This window comes from Mauremys reevesii, linkage group 1 (genome assembly GCF_016161935.1).
Source record: "Mauremys reevesii isolate NIE-2019 linkage group 1, ASM1616193v1, whole genome shotgun sequence".
Lineage (NCBI taxonomy): Eukaryota > Metazoa > Chordata > Testudines > Geoemydidae > Mauremys > Mauremys reevesii.
Genome location: NC_052623.1, coordinates 287312862 through 287339024, shown reverse-complemented (window position 1 = coordinate 287339024; position 26163 = coordinate 287312862). Strand labels below are relative to the sequence as shown.

The following is a 26163-nucleotide window of genomic DNA, read 5'->3' as shown; positions in this document are numbered from 1 at the left end:
CCTAAGCACTAGGAGAGGGGAGGAGGGAAATGGTTTGTTTCCCTTTGTGTTAAGATTCAGGTTTGAATCTGTGTTCCCCAGGGGAAGTTTTTGGGGGAACAGGGAGTGTGTCAGACACTTAAAACTGACTGGTGGCAGCGAGAACCAGATCTAAACTAGGATTTTAGTTTAGAGGAGTCCATGCAGGTCCCCATCTTGGAACCCCGCCCCCTCCCTATACATAGCAATGTTTCTTACCTTAAAGCCAAACAAAGAATATAGAGAAACATGTCAGTGACAGTTCCATTGAAGCAGACAGTATAATTTGGAAAATAGCCTGTGGTAAACAGAACAAATCACTTGACAAGTCTTTCCCTAGATATTTACCGAATTTATAGATATTATTCACTGATCTTCGGACTGATCCCAAAGTTATATATGGTTAATCCCTTGCAGATTTCACTGAACAATCATTGGGAAAAAGTACCAGTCTACTAGAAAATCATTAGCAATTACCTCACACATATGGGGCCCCCGCCTGACCTCCAGCTGTGTTGCTTATGTTTTGTCAGGGTTGGCTTTACCCAGATCACTTTCCAGCCAATTCATAATTATTCAGCCAGGGTGGGATGTAGCAGGGAGAGAACTCTGTTTAAGAGTGGGGTTTGGTCTGTTTTTTCTCTTTCGCTAGATCTGGGCTAAACTCACTGACAGCCAGGTGTCCAGTCTAAGCTTAACTATGATGTCTGTGTGCTGTCACCCTTCTGATTTCTCATAAGATGGCATGGTAAACTTCTACTTGCACTTACTAGTCTTTGTCATTCACTGGTTGGCTACCCCACTTCCACTGGATTTCATTGGTTTGTCCACTTAACTCTTTGTTTGGAGTCTTCCCTTGGTGCCTTTTCCGTCTACTTTCTGTGCCCAGCTTTCAGGTTCAGCTGACATTTTCTGACCTTAGCTCTGTCACTAAGGTGGTGATCTAATTACAAAGAGACATCAGCAGCCATCTTTCTCTAGTCCTATAGACTCCTCAGTCCTGTGTCTTTTCTTCCTGTGGAAATGTTCACTAGACAAAAGATGGTGGGGTAAAATTGTTTCCTTCCCAGCTGGCTGTTCTTACTGGCTTCTCTCCAGTTGGCAGAGGAAATTTAAGATTATGTCTATATGTATAGTGCTGCAGCAGCGCAGCTGTACCAAAACACCTGTGTTGCTGCAACACGTCTGCTGAAGACACTCTATTGCCAGTGGGAGAGAGCTCTCCCATCAGCATGAAAAAAGCCACCTCCGTGAGGGGCAGAAGCTATGTCAGCGGGAGAAGCTCACTCACTGACATAGTGCCGTGTACACGAGTGCTCAGGTCCGTGTAACACTATAGGGTTAGGTTGAATTTAGCTGCGTTAGGTCGATTTAAAAATGACCGCGTCCACACAACCAACCCCGTTCCCTCAACCTAAAGGGCTCTTAAAATCGACATCTGTACTTCTCCCTGGTGAGGGGAGTAGCACTAAAATCAACTTTGCTGGGTCGAATTTGGGGTAGTGTGGATGCAAATTGATGGTATTGGCCTCCGGGAGCTATCCCAGAGTGCTCCATTGTGACTGCTCTGGACAGCACTTTGAACTCTGATGCACTAACCAGGTACACAGGAAGAGTCCCGGGAACTTTTGAATTTAGTTTCCTGTTTGGTCAGTATAATGACCTCAGCAGCACAGGTGACCATGCAGTCCCCCCAGAATGGTAGAGCTTAGAATGTTTCTACGCTCCCCCATCATCTTTGTCCCTGAGGTTATTGCAGATTAGAAGGCAAAAAAATACAACGCACTCACGATGACATGTTTTCTGAGCTCATGCAGATAGGGCACAGCTTAATGCATGGAGGCATTTAGTGGCAGAGGCCAGGAAAGAATTAAGTGAGTGTGAAGAGTGGAGGCAGGAGGTGATGCCGACACTAATGGGGGAGCAAATGGACATGATGAAGCATCTGTTGGAGCTGCAGGAAAGCCAACAAGAGTGCAGACTCCTGCTGCATCCTCTGTATAACCACCTACCCTCCTCCCCACGTTCTATGGCCTCCTCACGCAGATGCCCAAGAACGTGGGTGGGAAGGCTCTGGGCACCCAGCCACTCCACTGCAGAGGATGGCCCAAGCAACAGAAGGCTGTTTGATTTTTAGTATGGCTACAATAAGCAATGTGGCCTTGTCCTTCCCTCCTCCCCCACCCCACTCGGGCTACCTTGTCCATTCTCTTTTTTTTTTTAAATTAATAAAGAAAGAATTCATAGTTTCAAAACAATAGTTACTTTATTTCGAAGTGGGGACGGTGGTTGGCTTACAGGGAATTAAAATCAACAAAGTGGGTGGGGGGTTTACAGCAAGGAGAAACTCACACAACTGTGACACCAAAGCCTGGCCAGTCATGAAACTGTGGCTGAAGGTCTTGAGGCAGGTATCTAAATCCCTTTCCTCTCCCCTCACCTTACCTCAATAGTTCACTTCTGGCTAGCTTAGGCAGCTCCCTACTCAGCTGGCTGACTTCTGAGGATGCCTTTCTTAGGCACCTATGTCTCCCCCTGCATTGAATGGAGAGCCAGGTAGCCTCGTTTGGGGATGAGGATTCCACTGGGTGGCAGCCACCTAGTGGTTAGGCATTGCAGTGCTGAATGGAACAACACCTAGATACCTTTGAGGCTCTAGACCCACATTCCTATTAAAATTAAATGGAAATTAGGCATCCAAAGTCCTTGCAAATCTCATCTTTGGAGTATAAAACTAATCCATTTAAACATTTAAGTGGTGAAATGTCTGGTTTGCTTGCATGACATATGACAACTACATGCCATTTGTGTATCTTATTTTAATGTATGTGAAGATAGCTCCTGCCCCGAAGAGCTTACATGTAACAAGATGTTAAAAGAATGTGCAAAAAGTAGTAGTATCCCCATTTTGCAGATGGTAAACTGAGGCAGAGTGATTAATTGACTTGTTCAAGGACTCACAAAAAGTCTGTAACATTGCACAATGACTTGAATGGTTATCAGCAAATAGCCCTGTAAGAAGGTTGCCAAACTACTTGGGAAACTTTAAAAAAAATTAAAAAATTCGTATCAACAAGGTTTTGAGAGTTTAAAAGATTAGCCCATACTTATGACCCTATTCTATAAAGTTTACTAGAACTAGGGAAATCACTGAGAATTATAATGGTATATACAACCTGTGTCTCTCTTTCTTTGGACTAACGAGCAGTTAACTGAATTTGAACTTTGATATCAGTTATGCTAGTAACAAATATGAGAGGAAGAGTATTATAGTGTTACTAAGCATTTGGCCAATGAAACCTCTTGCTGTTGGAATATCTTTTTTTCAGTCCTTATGTTATCCTCTTTACAATGTAAATAGAACTGTCTCACGGCAGCAATGGTGAATTTAACTCGGTCTATTCGAGTTTCACACCATTCATTCAGGCTTGCTGAGCTTTGCATAAAGTTTAGAACTCTGCAGAAATTTCAGCTTGCAGGGTAGGCGTGAAAGTCTGAGCATTGCATAGGCCTAGGAATGTCAGCATATTCAACTTGTAAACACTGGGCTTGATTCTCCTTTCACTTAGTGTACAGAAACGCCACTAAAGTCAAAAGAGCTACACTGGTGTAAAAGTGATGATAGTCAGAAGAGAATGAGACCCTTTAGTTATAAGGAGCCTTTTTGTTTCAAGTTTAGGAGTAGAGTTGTGAGAGTTTAGAAAATATGCATTATTTACTATGTTGTACAGCAAAGAACTAAAATTAAAGAAGCAGGAAGGCAGCAGCAGCTCTTAAAACTAATTTACAAATATGAACCATTTCACCTTGCCACAATTTATTTGACAAATTAGTTGGTTTAGATTTACAAAAATGTTATAAAATATGTTTGAGATCCCTCTCCGCCCCAGACTTCACCCAGAACACACAGATTGTAGACTTGTACTCCAGAAGCATTGTGGGAATTAGGGATTGGCAAAACATACTGAAAAGGGAGTGGCCATATATAATTTGCAAGAGACTGCTTGGGGGTTGGTCTTTCAAGCAGCTCCAGAGAGAGCCTGGGAAGAGACCTAAAAAGGAACCCCAGGAAAGAGGAAGTTGAGGTGGAAGGTGGTACAGAGCTCAATGGGAAATCTTGGGGGCTGGTTACAGGTGGTATTTTGAGTACCCTAATTTGGGGTAGAGTGTAGGAAGTAGCTCTAGAAGAAAGAATTTGAGATAGTTTGTGGAGAACGGACTAGATGGCCACTTTGTTTGTCTAGGGTCCCAGAGAAGTAGCTTGTGGAAGATGGAGAAGCTGAGTTCCATTATGACTAAGTGTCTACTAGAAGGTGTTGTGGATATTCTAAGAAGGGGAACCTCTGCACCAAAGGAATTACAGAGTATGGAGGAAGGGCTTCGGCCCAGAGGGAGAACAACAGGGTAAAGGGTTGCTTGTGTCAAAGTCCCATTATAAAATATGTTCTATTAGCCTGGAAGTCACAGAATGGTCTTGGCTTGGCTGGACAGCCAAACTACTCACCCAGTTATGGAAGAGAGAAGCTCAGGCAATGGCCATGTTTACATGATAAAGAGGTAAGTGCTCTGCTACACACCCAAAGAGGCAAAAATCTGGATCCACCACCCTCATGACTAGACAACAATATTACTGTGATGAGAGCTATGGTTCTGATCAAAAACATTTAAGCATGTGCTTAACTTTAAGCATGAAAGTAGCCCCACTGAAGTTATAATAATGGGGCTACTCATGACTGAAGTTAAAATGTGCTTAAGAGTTTGGCTGGAGTAACACCTATATAAGTATCTAGACACACTAGACAGAAAGGGCCTCCTATGAAGACAGACAAGAGAAAAAAATCTGGATGGAAACATTGTAATATTTAAATAGCTTTTTCCCTGATTCACCACACACACAATAAATTGCAGAGAAAGCCAGCAGCATTAAAAGCACATAAATCTGTAACAATTTGCAGGAGTGAACCATAGCATCTGGAGAGGCAGGAATTAGTGAAAGAATTTGAGTAAAACTGGAGCAGATATGAATCAGAGCCAAAACTGAAGAGGACCCAGAACTCTCTTCTGACTTAAAACAGTTATTATAATTGTGTAATTTCACCTCTAGCTATTTTTGCCTCCTTCTGCATCCTCTACTGTATGTTACGGCTGGTGCATTAGAAATACCATAAAAAGGGCCATTATTCTTTGCCACACCTCTGATATATTTACTGGAATGTCTATTCTGCTGATATCTGAAGCTCAGTTTTTTGCTGAGATTGTGTAGCTACCTCTTGTTTCAGGCTAAGGAGATTCTCCACCACCTCCAATCAGTACATAACTCAAAAACAGCTCAATCAATTTTGTTGAAACTATTAGAAAAATGACCTTTGAGTAGAGACAGATCTGACACATTTCAGCTCTAGATGAAAAGATTGAGAATGTTATGGAGTGAAAAATAAATATATTTTGCATTAGTGTCTCTCTAGAGTGGGGTTTTCAGAAATTTGGCACTATTATAGCGCTGCTCCCATTGAAGTTGATGGAGGCAAAGTTAGACCAATGCTGACCACTCTTTAAATTTGCATATTATGTCATAGTCACTGGGCATCTTGATTCATGAGATTAGTTAGATTGATTTAACCAGAAATCTCCACGTGAATACTGTTGCACACACACTTTGGTGTTTCCAGGATTAGGCCTATGATCATAGTAGCTGCAATCTCACTTGCTCTGGTGGTAGAAAACTGCAGCTAAAATTTCTCAGGAAGTTAAGTAATTCATTAGTTGTAATTAGTTGCAAATGATACCACTCCAGAGTTTATGGGGTTGGTATCTGGACCTAGGATTTTGACTCAGCCCCTGCTCTAAGATTGTAATTGTTTCAAATTTTGTTATAATGCAGTGTTATTCAATTTTTCCCCTCTGAGATCTTAAAATGTTTTGAATTTTTAGCTCTAACCTTTGCAGGTCACCTTTATGGAGTCTATAAGACAACACACAGATAGGAGGGAGGACTCTGGGATCCTCCTACTTTGATGATTATTGCAAGGTGAGAACCTTAAGTTGTAGAAGAAACAGCAAGTAGCAAAATTGAAATAAATTAGGTCAGCTCTCTGATAAGTCAGCACACATTTTTCTCTTCTCTACTCCATATTATGTAAAAACAACCCTCCAAAAACTTTTTTATTTGTGCTTTTTTTTTTAAAGCTTTGTGGAGATTGGATCAATATTTTAATCTTCTAGTATAGGGAGTGGTATTACAATATCATTTGAAATCTCACACACTGTGGTACTTTGGCACTTTTTTTTTTTTAATATTTCTTCAGTGTGAGAATTATTTTTTTAACTGGAAAACCAGGAAGATTCTCTAATCCTCCTCCAAGTCAATGAAGCTATGTAATTTATACCATCTGAGGACTGACCTTTAGGAGCTTAACCATAAAAAGCATATGTTCATTAAGGAATTAGAAGACAGAGCTCAGCTACCATGATGAAAGGTGAGGCACAAGATATGACAGATATAATAGGTGGTACTCAAAATAGATAGGACAGCAATAGCCTTCAGGAATACAAAACTGTTTTTAACTATTTATATTAAAGGGGATTTAAAAGAGGATTTATATTAAACACTGCAAGAGTCAGCACATTGTGTTTTGAAAGACAAACCATGACATCTTTAATGTGCCTTATGGGTCCACATGTCTTTGCAAAAGAAGATTAAGTTTAACTGATCTTCTATGAATATTTTAGCATATGGAGAGTTTATCCAGTTACATCATGAACAACTTAACCTACTGTGCCTCTCTCAAATCTATATATAGCAATCAGTAATGTTACATTTCATTTCCTAAATAGGCTTCATCATGACTTTCGATTTTCCTTGATTGGGGTTTTTTCTAGCTGAATGGGTGCAGCCACAGCCTTTTTTTTTTTTGGGGGGGGGGGGGGGGTTGGTCTGTGATGATGTAGGTGGCCAGGGGATGTATCAGTTTTTGCCCATTTATGAGTAATCACTCTTCAGTTATGAAATGGTGTTACTCTTCAAGTCAGGACCCCTCCCCCAAAGTCCAACAGTGATTGCCTTTTGTCTTTTCAGGTGCAGCAAATGCAGTGGGAGGAGGGGTCTACCCACTTCTTTTTATAGCCCTGTTCCCACTTTCAGAAGCATTTCCAGCTGGGAGTAAGGCAAAAGGCAGGCTAGTGAAGAACAGAAACCCTATGCTATTTCTTTGCAAAAATGTAGATTTTTCTTCCAGCTCCCTTTCCTGCCAAACCTTGGCCACCTAGCAGAGATTTTCAAGCTGTAGGGCACACCCTCCCTGGGGGTGCAGGGTATGTAGTACCAGCAGACCCTGCTAGGGAAAGGAGTTGACAGCAGGAGTCCCTGGCCACCCATCCCCCCACCCCCAGGGGGCATAACCAAAAATGTTAAGTCAAAGGGGAGCAGCTCAGCTCAAAAGTTTGAAAATTGTTACTTAGCAATGATCTATGGTCTATCAGCCTTATTGACCCCTGGCTGAGGCATCAGCTTGCCTTTTGTTGCTGAGGAACTGGTTTAGTTACTCCCCAGATTTTATCTGGGAAACATACTTCAGTCATTATTGCAGCTTATATGTAAGCTTATGAACATAATGTCGCTATGTGCATTCTGCTTGATATTGATCAGCAAAATATGACTAAGTCATACCTGTGATGAGGTGCTTGACTCTGCTAGATAGCCCCACTGCCTGGCCATTCTAGGGATTAGCTTCCCTAAGGCCAACACGCTTTTCCACAGTTGCTCGCCATCTCTTTTCCCCCTTGCTCCATGAGTTGCTGCTGCCTCTTCATGACTCAGCCCTCCAGCTAAGTCCCTACACACATTTTCCCCTTCCAAGGTATCAAAGGATGTTCTCCTCAGTCTTAGAGAAGTTTTGAATTCCTTATCTTACAGACCACTTCCTCAGTGGCTGGCAGAGGAACCTGGGCCAACTCTCTACTCTAGCTGCCAGCACAGGAATTCTCTAGTTAGCAGAGAAGATCTGTTCTCTCTCTCTCTCTTTTCCTTACCATTGGTATTTCCTATCTCTCAGGGTTTGCCAGCCTCACAACTCCCTCCTCCCAAGGAGTAACTTGACTCTGTAGATCTAGAACACTCTTCCTTTCTCCCTCAGAGTGACTATAGGTTTTCCCAGTAGCTCTTTCTGTTCCTACTTTCCTGTCTTTATAAACCCAGCCTGGCTCTTCTGCCTCAGCTGGGCTCCCTCCCTCAGGGGATTACTTAGCCACCTGATTCCCCTCAGCTGTGGCCTTTCAGGTTAATCAGCCCCCTTCTCAATCTACATTAACCCTTTCAGGGCAAGCGAGCGGTATCACAATACCTTGTACAGACATTATTACAATAGTATGTTGGGCATGAACACACAGTATGTTCTGTCACAGTTCCTATAAAATGAGAAAAGGTTTCCACACTTAGCATTTAGTGCTAAGAATTTAAAATATATCTGGTAGATCCCTGGACAGATCTCCAGACTGTATTTGTAGAGGACTGCTCACGGGGGGAAGTTGGCCAGCCTATGTAAACTATTTTTTGTACATAGTGCATAGACAAACAAGAGGAAGGAAATTAAATACTCCTTTATGTGCCTGACCCTAAAGGCCAAAGAGGAGAATGGAAAGGATCTCATTGATTTCAATAGGCTTTGGAATACATCCTGTATCATCCCTCTCCATTCTCCTCCCACTAGGAATTATTCTGTCTTGTTGAAGACACAATCAAAAACTCCGTTCTAGACCCATAGAGGTAGTTATTTTTTATTTGAATACATTAATCAAGCTCAGCAGCTGTACTTTAAAAAATAGATTTAGGCATATATTGTTTTTTTCTTATCTTGATCTCGAATATGATGAGGAGCCCTATCAAAGCAGCATGAAGTGGAAAGGTTTACTGATCTTTCTAAAAAGCTAGCGTGTTTTCAGAACTGCAGCAATAGTTTGTAATGATAGCAAGATTGTTAGAGCACAGTTTGCATCAGAGATGACTCACTGATTTATTTATTTTTTTTTACTAGAAAACTTGACAGGACAAATTCATAGAAGATAAGCAGGTAGATGAGGGGGTTTTCCATTCATTTTCAATGAATGAAAAAATGTAAAACAATTATTTATCAGAATTTTGAATGTCACTGAATTGGTTTAATGAATTTAATCTAAAACAGAATGTCAAAGAGTTAACCTTTTAATAATTTGTAGTAGTTGCTCATGCAGTTTCATTTGTCTGGCTAGCTCTCAACTCGACCCTCTCACTTTGAATTTTGGGCTATAGGGATGATTGTTTCTGTAACAGAGAAATACTTAGACCAGTGCTGAACACTTAGACCTTTAATGCTTCTGTGATCATCTTACTTTGACATGTTTGATTAATGTTTCTACTTCCTATAAAAGCTTTAGTTTCCTTTTTAATCATGCCTCATTTTATGACATTTCATAATGTTATATATTGTGTAACTGAGATATCACTGCCACAGTCATCTCCTGTAGCCTCTGGAACTGCTATAGTAGGATGTTTTGAGGGCAGTCACATTAGGTTGCTTCCATTCCTCCTCAAATTACTGTTCTTTTACATATTACCAATCAAATCTCTCTCACACACACATACTTTATACAGAAGGGAAAACACTTAGGCCAAATTCTGACTGACTCTCTGTAAGTAACTTTTATGGGACTACTCATATGCTTAAATGTAAGCACCTGCACAGCTGGGTATACATAATCCCTTATTCATCTTTAGAATATAACTATAGGTACATTTTCTTTTGTTATTCACTGGACAACATGATTAGTCATAAGTCAATTTGCTTCAGTGGAGTTTCATCCACTCACATCAAGGAAAAATTTGGCCCTAGGAATACCAATGATAAATTACCTTTTCATTAAAAAAAACCCTAACCAATCCATCAAAAACATCAATGTGCTGCTACTGTTTGAATTATGACTTGGTGTCACAGATATGGATGGTTTAGTCATCACTTCTTCTGTTTAATGTTTGTCAGACAATAATATCTGGCAGTAGTTATAAGCATCTCCAGAAAGGTATTAATGATGCAGCTAACTAGTTCATCATTTTGCTTTGAATGTTTTACTTTTTTATGTACAGTAAATTGTACTATTCGTATGCTTAAAGTTAATCATGTGCATAAAAATCAGAGTGTAAACCTATACTTTACAATGAAGGATCATGAATATATTGACAAGCCAGACAAGCAAAAATTGAGAGCTTTATTAATTCACTTGAATTTGACAATATAAATGGTTTAAAATTTGTATTTAGTTTTGTGCTTTATATGCTCAGAAAAATAAGAAAACAAGTGAATATTTCTCTAATATTCTTCTTCCTTAGGCTGAAGCAGAAAAGTATGTCATAGGCATCACAGTGCAAAATAACAAAACAATATTTTTAAAGAGAAAAACTGCCACTTATATTCACAAAGGACATAACTAGTAAAAACAAACAAACAAACACCCTCCTCCATTCCTATAAGGTATAATGTATTGAAAACAGCACAACTCAAAACTTGCATTTTAATCAGGTGGTCTTGATAACCATATAAACCACAATGCACTAGGGAGGCCCATAAAGAACTTAATTGAAATCAATGGGAGCTTTGCCATTGACTTCAATGGGAGCAGACCCAGACCCAAAAGGAAGTAGTTTTATTTAAAAAAAATATATAATAAGCTGGACCCTCACTAGAAATACAAGCAGTAAAGAGTCCTGTGGCACCTTATAGACTAACAGATGTATTGGAGCATGAGCTTTCGTGGGTGAATACCCACTTCGTCGGATGCATGTAGGTATTCACCCACGAAAGCTCATGCTCCAATACATCTGTTAGTCTATAAGGTGCCACAGGACTCTTTGCTGCTTTTACAGATCCAGACTAACATGGCTACCCCTCTGATAATAGAAATACACTTGCTATTTGAATGCTGCAGCATACAGTAGCAATATTCTGCATTCCTATTCCACCCCAAAAAAAACAAATTAAGAAAATGTTAAAATGGCAAAATCAAGCTTTCAAAAGTTGCTTAATTGGACCTATTATGTATGATAAACACTTTATCATGATCACATACAATTTTTAGTACAGGATCCTTGCCTCATTCAGTGCATAGAATGGGTGGTGCTGACTGAATGGGAAGCTCAATGTTTCTTTTTATCCTCATCATTCTAAGTATGGTTTTATGCATAATTACTGTGCACCATCCAAACCCTGCACTCAAGAGCAGCCCCAGCTGATTTGCTGGATGAGGAAAATGTTTTCAGTGCTGTCTCCTCTCCACCCCATCGCCTCTGAGTGGCTGCAGGTGTGTGGAGGAGGGCACGCAGTGGAGTGGTACAGGGCCACCTGGAAGTTAGCAACTAGGGTGGTAACCCTGCTCACCTGTCCCTAGAATCAGCTGCATATGGAATTATTCATTTCCTCATGGGCTTTTCTATGCAGTTCTCACCACCATAACTTAGTTCTTGAATGAATTTATCTTCATCATCTGGGTATGAGGTAAAATGATATATTACCTCCATTTTAACATGGAAAATAAGGCACAGAGATCAAGATAGAAATTACTACTTTTGGAGCCCAATTTGAGACCCTAAGGACCTAAGCAAAGCTCCTATTCAGCACTTCTGTAAATCATATCCCAGGATTCTACTCACTGTCCCCTCTGTTTCTATCTCCCCATCCCCAGATCCTGTCCCCACACCATTATTCTCCCATTGCCCTCCTCCCTCTGCTCTGTTCCCATTCCCTACCTGTTTCTCCTTCTGCTCCAGATCCTGTCCTCACCATTCCCTGCTCCTGTATTTACCTTCTCTTCCATCCTATCCCTTTCCTCTCTGCTCCTATCCTTCCATGCTCCTGCCCCTCTTCCCATTTCTGTGCCTGCTCCCTTCTTGTTCCCAACTATGCCTTCCTTGCCCTTGCTTCCTGCTCCTTTCCCCCCATCCCAACTCCTGCTCCTATCCCTCTTCCATCCTGAATTCCTACCTTTGTCCTTCTGCCCTGAATCTCTTCCCCTCACCCCCTTGCTCTCCATCCTTCATTCAAGTCAGGCTTCTCCCTCTTTCTTCTGAATGTGAGAACACTCTCCTTGTTCTCAGTTCTGGTGCCACAGTGATGTGCAGTACCCAGAAGGAGCTCAGTCCTGCTGGGATGGAGCATGCTCAGTTCCTCACCAGGAATGGCAAATAAGTACAGTCCAATTGGCATATGGTATTCAAGAGGGGATGAAAACTTTAGCTGTCAAACACTAACAAATCTGTACTGAGCATGTGCAATCTGTGTTTTTTCAGAGACTTATAACGTGGGCAAATTTTGGAAAATTTTTACAAAGATGTAGCAAGCATATCCCTTGCTCTAAAACATAGATGCACTATAATTTCTCCACAAAATAGTTGTAAGTATTTTTTTAATATGGGCAACATCATATTTCCCCTAATCTCTCAGAAATGGCTGATCCATTTTTAGCTGAAACTTGAAAAAAAAATTTAAAAAAAAATCAGCCATAGGCAGAGACGTAGCCTGGAAAACTCTAGCATGAATGGTCTAAACTTAAGCAAAATTATAAGCAACTGAAAAAGAGGGTCTTATAATGGAAAGTAGCAAAGAATCCATGCATCCGACGAAGTGGGTATTCACCCACGAAAGCTCATGCTCCAAAATGTCTGTTAGTCTATAAGGTGCGACAGGACTCTTTGCTGCTTTTACAGATCCAGACTAATACGGCTACCCCTCTGATACATAATGGAAAGTGTTATGCAACCTAAAACTATAAGTGTCACTACCTGTACTGCCTATAACACAGTTTCATTATAAAACAGATTTCAGAACTGATTTTATATCACAACCCTTTGTGCTTTTATTTGGCTTTGATTTTATTATGTACACACACGGTCCTATACAAATTATAATATAAAATCTTTAAATAGCACATTGTAGGTATATTGTATATATCCTCTCATATCAAAGGATGGCCTGGCAGGAACCCTGCCTCACTCTCCCTCATTCATTGTGAGAATAGCCCACTTATACCCAGAGTGTTTAAAACTAATATGCCCGCTCCTTTGGGGCTAATCTCATCAGATTTACTAACTCTGCCCATAAAGGGCACATTTTTTAGATTTAGGATTTCCCAGGCCCCTTTCCTGGGGCTGGGTGCTTCAAGCTGTGGCTTCCTTGGCTTGTAGCTCTCCCCTCAAGTTCAAGGTCTTCATGGCCCTCCTTTTTGGGGGGCCATGTGCTTTCAGTTTTGACTTCCCACGCCTTTAAACTCTTCCTCTTTCCAGTTCAGGGGTTTCACACTCCTTCCTGGGGCAGTGTTTCTAGTCCTGACCATGCTGTTCGTAGACTGTCCCCTTGGGGTCAGAATTTCATCGCACTGCTCCTTACAGCTTACATCCTAGCTGAGCTCTTCCTCTCAGGACTTGCCTACTCAGTCACTTAATTTGCAGCAAGCTAGGGGGTAAAGCTACTTGTATTAGCCTGCCATGCACTAACTCTCCATATGGACCCTACTACATTGCACTAAAAGTTCCCTCATGTATTTTGTGATACTCCCCACTTTAAAGCAGCTCCCCCCTTGACTGAACTTAGATCCTCTGTTTTGAGTCACCCACCCAGTCAACTAATCACTCTCTGAATCCTCTCCAACTGGATCTAATAAGCCCAATCCTCTGTCTGTGCTGGCTGGGAGGGTGAAGAACCTCTGGAGCTGCAGGAGGAGCAGAAGGTGGAGTTTCAGGGGGCAAAGTTGATGTGGGGGGTTGGAAGGTGCATCATTAATTGCTGGTCTGAGAGGGGTACAGAATTATTAGAATTTTCAGGTTAAAAAACTCTTTACCATCAGGCACATGGTAAGAGCTCCTGCACCAGGGGTCAGAATCACTTTACATCTGGGAGAGTTGGCACCACTGTAACTGCTCCATACACTGGGAGTGGGCAGAGGAAGTTCAAAAATCAAAAGACAGACCCCCCCAAAAATGACAAATTGGTCTCACAATCCTGAGATTTATTTTTAAATCTCATGGTTTTGGGTATGGAGATACTGCTGAAGAGAGAGGGTGAGGTGGGACAAGGCTCTCTCCTGACTCAGGTAGCGAATAGGCTACAGAAGCAGGTTACTTCTATTTAGTGGGTAGTGGTGGGGGTAAGGACCTCCCAGACTCACCAGCTGCACCAGTAGTCCTCCAATGGAAATGGGCGGTTCTGCACCCTGTAATACATCAGTCACACCACCATGACCTTATTAGTGGGTTTTAGCCCTATTAGTCCCTAATGACCAGCTGCCCATTTCTGAGTGCATTACATTATTGGAAGATAGCTTATTTAAAATGGTTAGAGAAGGGACCAACAAGGTGTGTTTCTCAGTTCCTCCCACGTAAGAAGATTTTAGGGCTGACTTCAAGGCCAGAGGAGGTAGTTTGGGTGGCCATTTACTCCATTCTCTGTGTCTAGGGACAGTAGAAGGAGGCTAGAAAATAACTAAAGCTGTTACTGGGAGAGAGAAAAAGATGTTGTGGGGGAAAAGACAATACCTGGGAGAGGGAAAGCATAGGGACCTACCAGACCATTGTCCCTTTAAGGACCTTGGTCCTTGTGGAATATTGGGGGTAAGTTTCCCCTCTCTCTAGGCCCAGGGAGCAGCTGTAATAAGGTCCTCTTCTACCCCTGTCCAGGCCTGTGGTGAGTGCATTTCATTGCATTCTTCACTTCCTCTTCCAAAGCCTTGTGGTGCAGGAATGGAAAGGGGAGGAGAAGAGAATGGACTCCTCCTGAGCCATTTTTCACAGCTGGGGAGGAGGGAGCAGTGCCACCCTGAACTGCTGGACACTTTCCTCCTCACCCACTCCTCTTGTGAGAATGGTGTTGGCCTCTTCCCCCCGCCCCCCCCCCCCTTACCTACCTCCTCAGGAGCAGAGAGGAGTTTGTGGAATGAGAGCTGTGCTTGAGTCATAGCCCGGAGGCAGAAAAGTGGGGAAGGCAGCCAGTCTTGGGGGGATTTCCCCCATACCAGGATGGAAATCATGTGAGGGTGGGAGTTTCATGGCTGGAGACTGACTTGAGCAAGGGGCCAAAATCGCATTACATATGTTTCAAGAGTTAGCAACACTGTGTCAGGCAGGGTAGACCACGTATAGTCAGAGGAGACCTGCCCCCTGCAAAAAAACAAAAGGGACCCACCTCTACCTGACCAATCCATGGTATGTATTTTTTTTAAACAGACAGAGCAAAGCGTATTTTATGGAGGGGATGTCATATATATTGCTGGTCACTGATTGTATGCTCTTCAAGATAGGATCTCTTTGTTACATGTTTCTATTACACCTAGTATGTATCCCAGATCCATGAGTGGGGCAGCTAGGCACTATCACAGTACAATTGATGAACAGCAGCAGATTAAGGTAAAACAATTTAAGGGTCGTGTGTTAAAATTTTGGCATCACATCAGTATATTTTCAGCTGGAGGGAGTTTCAGCTGGAAAGGGTTTATATTGTCATCAATATTCCTCATTTACATGTATAGGAGTCAGAGGGGAATGTTTGTGAACTCAAAATATACTATTCACAAAGGGGAAAAATATGCAGACTTGCCTAATGTGCTGCTGCTTATAATTGTCTCCTAGCTGCTGCTTTCCTTTCATTAGGTTCTCAAAGGAAAGAGTCATAAGGGAGGGGAATGGTAACAAATTAGAAATGTGGATGTTACTGATCAATTCTGTAAGATCCACTGCAGTCAATTAGAGAAGAGGAAACCTTGTGCATTGCTTGACAAAATGTTTGTGGCAAACTGGAGCCATAGGGATGGGGGATGAGCTTAGAGGAGCAGTATACACAGGCTAGCTCTTTGAAGATCTGAGGATGAGTCCTTTTGTCATAAACTTTGCGGATCTCTGAACCTGGAAGGCCTTGCTTTCTGCAAAATTTCCAGGCTCCCCCACCTTCTCCCACTTGAGGAATGCTTCCTCGGGTACTCTGCAAAGAGAACTTTGAGGCACCTTCTGCTTCCTAGAGGTATGACTCACATTTACACCAGGGCAAAATGGGTGTTTATGCTCCCATTCTGATTTTACCTCCACCATGCAATCACCTCACCTTGGTGTAAATGACTCTCCATAGCCCTGCAATTTGTATAAGCAGCACCTATATTTCTTGGTCCAAATAATTTAATGTAAGGTAACATGAAATAAATCCTTAAAAATCACATGCAAAAGCAAAGAGAATGGCTGTGACTTCAATATAACTAGTCCAGTGTGGATTAAGTAAAAGTGTGACATTACTTTCTCCATTCTGAGGCATAGTACACAGAGTAGAAAGACTCCAGCATTTCTCATTTATTAGACTATCAATTGTTTGATTAGTCATTTGAGCATAAAGTGTTTGCTCACATTCATCTTATACATTCAAAACATTGACAGCTTTTATATTCTATTTGTACTGGAATGCTATGATTAACTAGCTTAATTCCCTCCCGTGAATGAGAGAAAATGAAAGATTAAAAAACAAAAGTGCTTTAAGTTGAGAAAGCTGGTAAAAAAAAAAAAAACCCCACACCAGTCCCCTCACCCCAAGTAAAATATTTCTGCACCAAAACCACATATGATTGAATGGTGGGTTTGTTTGGTTTTTTTGGATGGTTGCTTTTTCATTTTCTAATTCACCAAGAAACCACTGCCAAAAAATTGACCCAGTTACTAGGATTTGGATTGAATTGGACAGATGAATGGCTGGATAGACATAAAGGTTGATATGCAAAAAGACAGCTACAAAATAATGAATTTTTTTAATACACAGCACTAAAATTCCTCTGATTGAGGATAGGATCGAGAACTCTGCCTTGAGCTCTCTTTTCATGATTAAGAATTTAGATGTAAGAGTATATCAGTGTTTATTTGGTCTGATAAAATGATTTATCCAGTCACAATATAAAGTGATAAAACAGCAGTCTAAGGATCACCACACTCCCTGGAACAATAGGTTCAAATCCTGACAAGACTGACTTAGCCCTTTCTCCTTCTGAGGTGACAGACTAAACTGGCATGCAATGTAATATATTTTGGTCTTTGCTGAGGCCTTAAAGCTGCAGTCCTGTCTTTTATGTGAATTACAAAGATCTCAAACCCTTTCCTAAGATTAAGGGTTTACCCTGATTTCCTTGCCCAAAACTTTCTTCTTTCACTGAAGTTACATTATGCTCCACGTGTCTCCTGCTTTCCTCTCCAGCTGTTATGTATTTCAGTGGTGGTGTGTTATAAAGGCTGAAAAAGCATTTTGGCAGGAAATATGTAAATTTAAAGAAACCTACTCCCCATACCCTTAATTTTAAGATAAAGGGACTCATTCTCATTTACACTTCTCTAGCAGCTTAAAGGGGCCTTAAAATGAAAAAGAATCAAGCAGGGCCAAAGAGTTTCATCTTCATTATATTGCATTGCGTAACATTAGTAGAAAGATATGTAAAACTTAAACTAAACAAAAGTACATGCACCAAAGGTGAACATTCAATTGCAAATGTGATGCCTATTTATTCTATCCCCATCATCAGCTACCTTAGCTAACTGATAAACTTATTAAGCATTTCTCCTATCAGGTGGAATATCAGGTTAGATAGTTCAAATTGCTTTTTTCCTCTCAAAATTACTCTACTGTTGCAGCAAAGGACTTTCTCTGAAATACATACTGTAGGTGACCTAGCTGACCAAACCTGACTTATCTGAGGATTGTAATGACTATCAAATGCTATTGTAATTCATTGGAGCAAGTGTTTTGTCTTTACTCCAATTTATTTTCTCTAACTGGCAATTATCTGAGAAGGGGCAGACTCCTTGGTTTTTCAAGGGAATTGGTGGTAAGTGATTTCCTCTCAAGTGCCATATGCAGTTTTCATTATTTCTGGAAGCCAAACATTAAGAAACATTCTTAAGGTTTTCTTTTTTAATTCTATTCATCCCCTTATGCGATTCGGAATTTAACAAAAGCTGTGCTATTCAATTCTGCCTCCAGTTACAGGTGTGACTGCTACTGAGATCACCCAGTAACATCACTAGAAGGCACACCTCTTTTTTACCTCACTCCGGAGGATGAATCCTGGATACCTGCACCCTTTCCCCGTACCAGTGCAGGAGCTGATAGAGTTCACCCTGTAGGAATTACTAAATTAGGTAGGTGAGGGATAGAGTTGGGTTAGATATTTGAAAATATTAATGAGAGACAGGAGGAAGGGGGTGAGTTGCAATCTATGATAGTGATAAGTTACAGCTGAGGGATAGAGGTGGTTTGGGTTTTTGTTTAAAGAAGAGGAATTGTTGAGTAAGTTTGGATTAAAGTATTAAGGGGCAAAAGGTCAAGTGTTTTTTATAGGAAATCTTTACTAAAGAAAGCTGCTGAAATCTTATAAAAGACACTAAAGATTGAACCCTAGCAGGCTAGGAATTGAACTGTTAGAAGTTTATCACAGATCAGTAAGAACAGAATAGAAGTTATATTGTAGAGAATCTGTTTTCTAAAATTAGTTATGTCTTTGAGTCAACTAGCCATTTTGAACTAAATATGAGCTAATGAAAGATGATTTGGGAAATAGTGATCACAGTTCAATACAGTTCTCAATTTTATCAAGTGGAAAAATTTGAGGTGCACAGATTCAAATTTAACCTTTTAAAGAAATTTAGTGTTATCTGAAGTTAAATGAACTGGCAATGTTTATTAGCAGGCATTTAAATGGTAAAATGCTAGAGTTGATTCAAGAGGGGTGTTTTCTGCCACACAAAACTGAACCAACCTTCAAAACCAGTGTGAACAAATTAGTAGTTAAAGTTAATTGCTAGTAAAATCAAAGCTTTAGTCACAGCAATCAAAATATCGTGGCACTGTTAGGTTTTATAAGATGTAAATAGTGTATTCACAAAACAGGAAAAAGAACAATTTAGCTAAGGTTATTTAGAAAAGCAAGAAGATTCATTAACTTTATTGGACAAAAAAAGAAGGTGAGACCATTAAATGAGTACTAAAGGAAGGAATTTTTGGTTACTGAAAAATGATCTAGCAAAAAACCTAAACATTTCCTTCACATCTGTTATTTGATCTTCAAATAGTCACAGTATAGCCATAGAGGAGGTAAATGGCATCAGAAAGTCTGACTGCATATTTAACTAATTGGTCTATAGTTTATTTATTTCAATTTGTAAACATGCCAACAGGCACCTATCCAGCAGACTGAAATATAATTCACTTGACAACGGCCCAGATTCTGCCACCATTATTCATGTTAAGTAGTACTTCCCTGTGGGAGAAGTTGCATTTTTCCTCGTGCAGTAAGGGACTACTCAGTGAGTAGGGTGGCAGAATCTGACCCTACAGGTTTAAGCCTTAAACTTTCACATTGGATGCATCTTGGCTGCTACTGTGATTAATGGGGTGCTATTTTTTGAAAAAGAAGTCACTTTCACTGCCCTGCCATGTTTCTTATTATTGAGTTATTTGTGGGTGGAATTAGCACAGCAGGAAGACAGTCTAGAAGACAACTAACCCAGATGGCTTTTCATGCTGGTGAACTGCAGAGTCATTTCCATCTTCTTGAGCTTTTTTCCCCCCCTTCACATATCTAATGAGTGCTGGACTGATTATGGTAGCGAACAACAAAATAAATCAATATGCTGCAATAGGTTTCTTTTGTAAAAGTAGGCTGTTCACTATAAATCATCCACTGTAATTTCAGTATGGCACCTTGTTCTCTTTGATAATCCTGATAACAATAGTTTCACTTTTTTTATTATGTGAACTGACTGCTCATGAAAGTTGCCAGACTATCTGATCCCTGTAGGGATGAGTGGGGCCCAAAGGGGCTCCTCCCACAACACACACATTTAACAACCCCTCAACAAAAGGTAGGGAGAGGCAGGCTATAGAGGAACAAGGATCAATTAATTATGGGGGACAAAGTATGCAAGAACAGGAGTGCAGGTCTTAGGGTTAGAATGAGAGAACCAGAGGAGGCCACTGAGCAGAGAACCCTGGACAATGCCCACTGTTTGGGGAGAGACTCTAGGAAATCAGTGGACAATGCCTAAAGGAACTCTGCCCGCATGTGTGATTTAAGGAATGAAGCATGCTCCACGGTTTCTTCTGTGTCACTGCAGAAATGGTAGGTAGTAGGAGACGGTAAACCATACCAACAATATGCCCATCCTCACAGCTGTGTGAAGGTGGCACTCACTTGTGTCCCAAGCAGGCTTTGTAAGCAACATGGAATAAAAGCTGGCCTATGGGGAATCTCTGTCCTCGCAAAGTGATGGGACGTTTTGCCACCTTTTGATCATGGAAGGACATGAGATTGAGGAACTGGAGAGTATGGATCATGAGTGTGTATAGTTCCCAAGGCACAGTTCAGATGTGGAGCAGCTGGAGAGCATTATGCCTGTGAATTCATTGTGAGCAACTAGAGGAGCTAATGGGATAGGGACCTGATGTCAGGCTCCAGAGGACCAGGTTATATAGGCAGGCATGGAGCATCCCTTCCCAGGATCTGCAAGGAACTGGATAGTCTTCACCTCCTCAAGCATACAGTGAGGAACATGAGGGGGAGCAGCCCCATGCACAAGGTGAGTGGGGTGGGGTCCACCCAACCCAGCTAGCTATAGTCCAGGAGCAATCTGACTAGTGATACCCACTAGGACCAACCTCCAGTGCACCGAGGGGACCTCCACAGCTGTGCACATAGATGGGGATTGTACAATAGGTGTTCTGGGATATGCAAAGAATGGGTGGGGGAGGTGGAAATGGCAATACAAATGTGACAAGGAAGAGGGGAGACAGGATTGGGGCAACCTGTCCTCTAAAAGAGAAGAGGGCTCCCTGGGCAGATGTCACAGAGAGCTGTACCTCAACTCAACCCATCTCTGGTCTTTCCTGAGTGCACCTTTTCAAGTGACATTCCCTACACTCCTCAGGATGGATTCTATGATGCTCCCACTCACAGATCAGGTCTGCAGGATGCAGCATCTGTGATTACTGACTGTTTCCTCAGCAGATCCAACTGGGTTTGGCATCTGCAAGAGACTTCCTTTCAGGAACTGTGAGCAGTAGATTAATGCAGTGACTCAGAACAGCTTCAAGACAAAGTATTGCTTATTTATCCATCAGAACATAACCAAAAAAAGCTTATTTACATCTTGTTTTATCTAAAACTTAGCACTTCCCTCAAAGCTTAGGCAGGCCCAACTCATCCAGGTACCCCTGCTTCTGGGGACTGGTATTCAGTCTACTTTCCTGCAGATACTGCCTCCCATGAGCTTAGGCTTTTGGTCTAAGTTTTCCACCTAAAGGCCCCCTTTCCTGTCAGAAGCTAGAAGTTCAGCTCGATCAGAGACAAAACACTGAATTAATTGAACACCTGTATTGTCCATTCAGTACCAGTAACTGAGTTATCTAGAGTCATTGGCTGCCTTCCTGTGAACATGGTGTAAGCTCCTACAGGAGTTAACCCTTTGAACCATGTATCAGCACAACAACTATCAAACAGAGGTGCATATGGTATTCATAAAAATAATATAGCTATCTCCCATGATCTTCACAGTAGGTAGAGACTGGGAGAGGAGAAGGACAAGGGGACCCAAAGGGAGGTCTGGACTGGAAAAGGAGGAAGTAAAAAAAAGTCAGGAAGGGACAAACAGCACCAAAAAATAAGCACAAACAAAAGGAGATCAAATAAAAACGGTAAGGGAAAATGAAGTAAAGAACAAGACTCAGAGGGAATTGAGAGACAGGACAGGGTGGCTAGATCATGGTAAGGTGGAGGGAGAAATCCATACTTCTCTCTTTACCAGCAGCAATGGCACTGCACCCACCTTTAGCAGGGAAGATGGCCAAACAGAGAAAGATCCTTCCAGGAAGTGAAAGGTGACAGAATGACAGCCATAGAAGCTGAAGCCTTCAGTTTCATACCTTCATAGACACTACAGTAAAAAAAAAAAAATCCAATCATTTGTACCATGCAGAAGGATCTACATTTTGCACAGCTGCTCATTAAATCATTCCCAGTAATGTCATAGACTTCACTATGGGTAGTGATGTTGCCATGACCACTTCCCTTAGTTATTTATTCCAAGGGAAATTGCTTTTACTCCCCCCCACCCCAAACATACCTCTAAATTAAGGAGACATAATAGCATTCTCTGTGTGTCATTAATCTGAACATGTAATATTCAAAAAGGCTTTGTTTCCCCTTCTTTTGAAATTGCTTGTGAAAGAATGGTGTTCATTTTGGGTCAGAGTTAAGGTTATATTGAAACATATTTACAGTTTGTCATAAAAAATTCTTTAAAAAATTATATTATAGTAGATTTCCTGGCATTGAAGCACTTTTTATTAATGATGTGACAAGTCAGTTCAGTGTTTTGACTCTGAATCCTTAAATGGCTTTTCTGTCATTTTTGTTTTGGAATAAATATGAGACCCACTATTTACTGAATTATTTTGTCCCTTTTTTTAAATACAGTGCATCTTTGAGGATAACTGCTTCTTTGAGCTTGCCTCTGCATGGACATATATTTAGACAGCTGGCAGATATTGAAAAGTAGTTGTGAAATTATGCTAAACTGAATCTTGTAGCTATGCAGGATACATAGTTTTGTCCCCTTTCTTTTGGAAAATGAATGAGTATCTTGAGTTGTACCTGCCTCTCAACAGATACCACTGAGTGGCTTTGTCATTAAAAAAAATTGCTTAATGACTGAGGTTTTGTTTTTTTCCCTGGACAGATGGCAAATGTATCTCAGAACACATGAGACACTGCTTGGCTGGGAAAGCTTAGTACCATTTTTTTCCTGAGGAATCAGGGATTTGCTTCTGCATGGTGGGTGGTGGGGTGGGGCAGAAGCTCACTGTGAATGGGATGTGGGGAAAGAGGTATAAGAGGGGCAATGAGGGGAGCTACTTGAGGTGGCTTCAGATTGGAGAGTGCCAATGGTTCCTACCTGCTCACCGATCTGATCCTGGGTGCCACCATGGCCACTCCAGCCCCTCTCGGTCTTGCTCTCACCTCTGCCCCCACCCACCACATGTGCAAGTTTTACATAAGGGTAGAGTCTCCACAGTATTTCCATTGTGGGTATGTTACAACCCCATTCTCTCCTGGTTCCACCACCCATGCTACAAGGGGTTGGCTTTTATAGGGAATGCAGATGCTGTGCAACTAGCAAGAACTACGAACCAATACATTGACTTCAATGGGCCTTAAACACAGGCTTAAAGTTAAGCAGATGGTTTAAGAGCTGTGCTGAACTGGGGCCCTCATTAATGTGCAGCTTCCATTTTACAAGCAGCTCAATGTACCTAATTCCCCAAAGATTTTCACAATGCTGAAAATGTTCACTTTGCTCTATTGTTTGTTCACTGATAGCTCTGATGCTACCTGAACAAGCCCTCTCAGTCCATTTGCCATAGTTCTGAAGCACAGGACAATGTAAACAAAACATCTGGAAACAAAATAAACACAGTTTAAAATGTAAGGTAGGTTTGAATTGATAAACTTTGTTTGGTAACCAGTGATATTTATTACTAACCCTCCAGCTGTCAGCTAACATTAACATGTCTTCAGAAAGAATCATTTCACTCAGTAAATTCAGTTACAGCTCAGTGGGTGTAGCTAATATTTACCAGTGATATCCAGGGGGAAAAAATAAAACAAGTTTATACTTAATGTATCCTCCTATTGTGATAATGGACAAAATAATCCATGAAAGAAACTGGGAAGTACAGAAATCAGACTTGGGACTTAACAGAATCTTGCCATTAAAAGAAAAATCAATGGGAAAGTAGGGAGTTTTTATTTTAGGTGTGTTTGCTGTCCTAACAATCCAGTTATCAGAATTGTTTTATATAAAGATAATTTTTAAAGATTTCTTCACTTTGTTACCATGTTTTATTTCTTTACCTTAATCTTCTCATTAGCTTGTCATTTTATAGACAAACACGAAAAAGCTTTTAATAATGCTCATTATATTCAGGGCCATATTCTCACTTCTACTATGAAGGGAAAGAAACTAGACTCAATGCAACCTGCCAGGCCATAGGGCAGAGTTGGTGGCATGTCCTCTCTTCAGGGATATGGATCTGTGATAAGGAATGGGAGCAGGCAAGGATGGGGAAGGGATGCACATCAATCATTACAAGGCCTCTGGAAAATTTAGTGAAAGTTTAATGCAACCTGAGATGGCCCCAGGCTGTGTTAAGCAGTTGCTGCCGGGGAATTACCTGGAAGCATGTCTCCTCTGAAGCTGACCTGTCAGGGAGCTGGGGAATGGTGAAGGCAAAGGGAGTACAAATGGGACCCAAGGTTTCTGGGACTAGAATCTCTGCCCCATTCTGCAAAGGTGTAGGAGAGTTTGGAAAGCCTCTCGATTATAAGCTTAAACTAAACCCTATTGAAATAGATTTTTCAAACAGTTAAATAGTTCATGGATAATTTGTGCAGTTAACAGGGACTCCTGTTTGTAAAGCGTATATTAAAACTCTGCACCTAGCCAATGAATCTGACAGTAACCTACCATTTCTAGAAAACATTGTTCAGGCAAGGGCTGGGTGACCCAGCAAGGAAAAATGGTTGTTTTTTTAATTCCCTAAACCTGTTTATCTGCTACATTTCCATAGCCCGGTCCCTCTTCCTGAGATATTTAAGTCTTCCTTAGCTTCCTCAAGAATGCCTCTTAACTGTGGCTCTGATCCTGAAAGTTGTTCCATGCAGGTGGACTTCAGGAGGACTTCTTATGGGAGCAAGGGTCTGCCCATGTGGAAAAATTGGCAGGATTATGCTCTTCAGGATCAGGCTTATCCATTCTGGGAACATAAACATCACCCCCACCAACCAGAACAGCTCAAATTTCAAATAATGATCAGATACCTGCAGCAAACTGATCAAAATTGATCCAGAGTGTAAGCCCTCTTCCTTCCCTTCTACAAGCACAGGTGCTGGAGCTAGGGGTGCTGGAGGTACAGTAGCAGCCCCTGGCTTGAAGTGGTTTCTGTCAAATCCAGGGTTTACAGTTTGGGTCAATGGCGCTCAGCACCCCTACTATACAAATTGTTCCAGAGCCCCTGTCTACAAATAACTTGCAAAACAAAGTACATTTTAAATAAATGTGAGAAAATCCTGATCCGTTCATGGCCATTCTGCAATCAGAAAAAGTGACTGAATTTGTTGATATTATTTGCTGCGGTTACTTGTTCAGCTCTCATCACAACCACTGCTGCTGGTTTTTCAAATCAAATGGCTTTGACAGATACTGCTCCCTTTTATTTAAACACTCAACTAACGCTCTGGACACTTGAACTGATTGAAAAGAGACTAATTTGTTTCATTTTTGTAGCTTGCCAATTTTGATCATATCCATTTAACATTTTATTATGCTTCAGTATAGCAGTTTGTTGCTTTACAAAAAGTGCTTTGCTAAATAAGTAATTTCATTCAGATCAGTTAAAGTTATTTTAAATGTCCCCTTGATACAAAGATCACACAATTACATTCTTCACTGAAGTGAATCTGAGAAAATGTGTGGAAAAAGGGCATGTTTCACAATGAAATATCTGATAAAAATCAAGGTTTCCTATGAGATAGAAGAAAAAAAAATCCTGGAAGCTGTAGAAAATAAACAAAGTCATTAATCAGGGTCTCTTGACAGTAGCAGAAAAGTTGATTGGCTCCTACCATGTCCCCTGCCACCAAGCAGCTATTGCTGTTCAGCACAAGACAGACAATAAAACTTCCTGATTTCTGAGTTACACTTGCCTTAGTTATGGCCCAGATTGTGAGCAACCCCTGGACCAGCAAAAAGTCATCTACCTTTTCTCCTTGTCAGCTGTGCAGGTCACAGTAGCCAGCCTTATACTCTGGGGAATGCAGTGTCCTATTCTGCTCCACAGGGCTCAGAAGAGGAAAAAAAGAGAATTGCGAAGAGGGAGAGAGGGTCAGGGCCCAAATTTCCCACCATCCCCTATTTCCCTCATCTTTGCATTCTCCCACAAAGTGAGGCTAGTGCACCAAAGGGAAGCAATCTTAATGAATAGAGTAGATTTGTCATTCTCTAAGCTCAAGAGCAGCCCCAGAGAGACTGTTTATCTAAGCCCTTCTGTGCTCCTC

At 41.2% G+C, this 26163-nt stretch overlaps 2 long non-coding RNA genes across 2 annotated transcripts in view; one reads left to right on the top strand and one right to left on the bottom strand.

Annotated features, from left to right (window-relative positions):
- The window catches only part of LOC120392846, a 56298-nt gene that overhangs the window by 8444 nt on the left and 21691 nt on the right, over positions 1-26163 (bottom strand). Inside the window, exon 3 of the long non-coding RNA XR_005591806.1 lies at positions 21875-21982. This is a non-coding gene — a long non-coding RNA (uncharacterized LOC120392846). The remainder of the gene's footprint in view (positions 1-21874; positions 21983-26163) is intronic.
- LOC120392839 lies at positions 14330-22655 on the top strand. The gene is made up of 4 exons (XR_005591805.1): positions 14330-15235; positions 18036-18193; positions 21604-21743; positions 22525-22655. It is a non-coding gene; the product is annotated as an uncharacterized LOC120392839 (long non-coding RNA).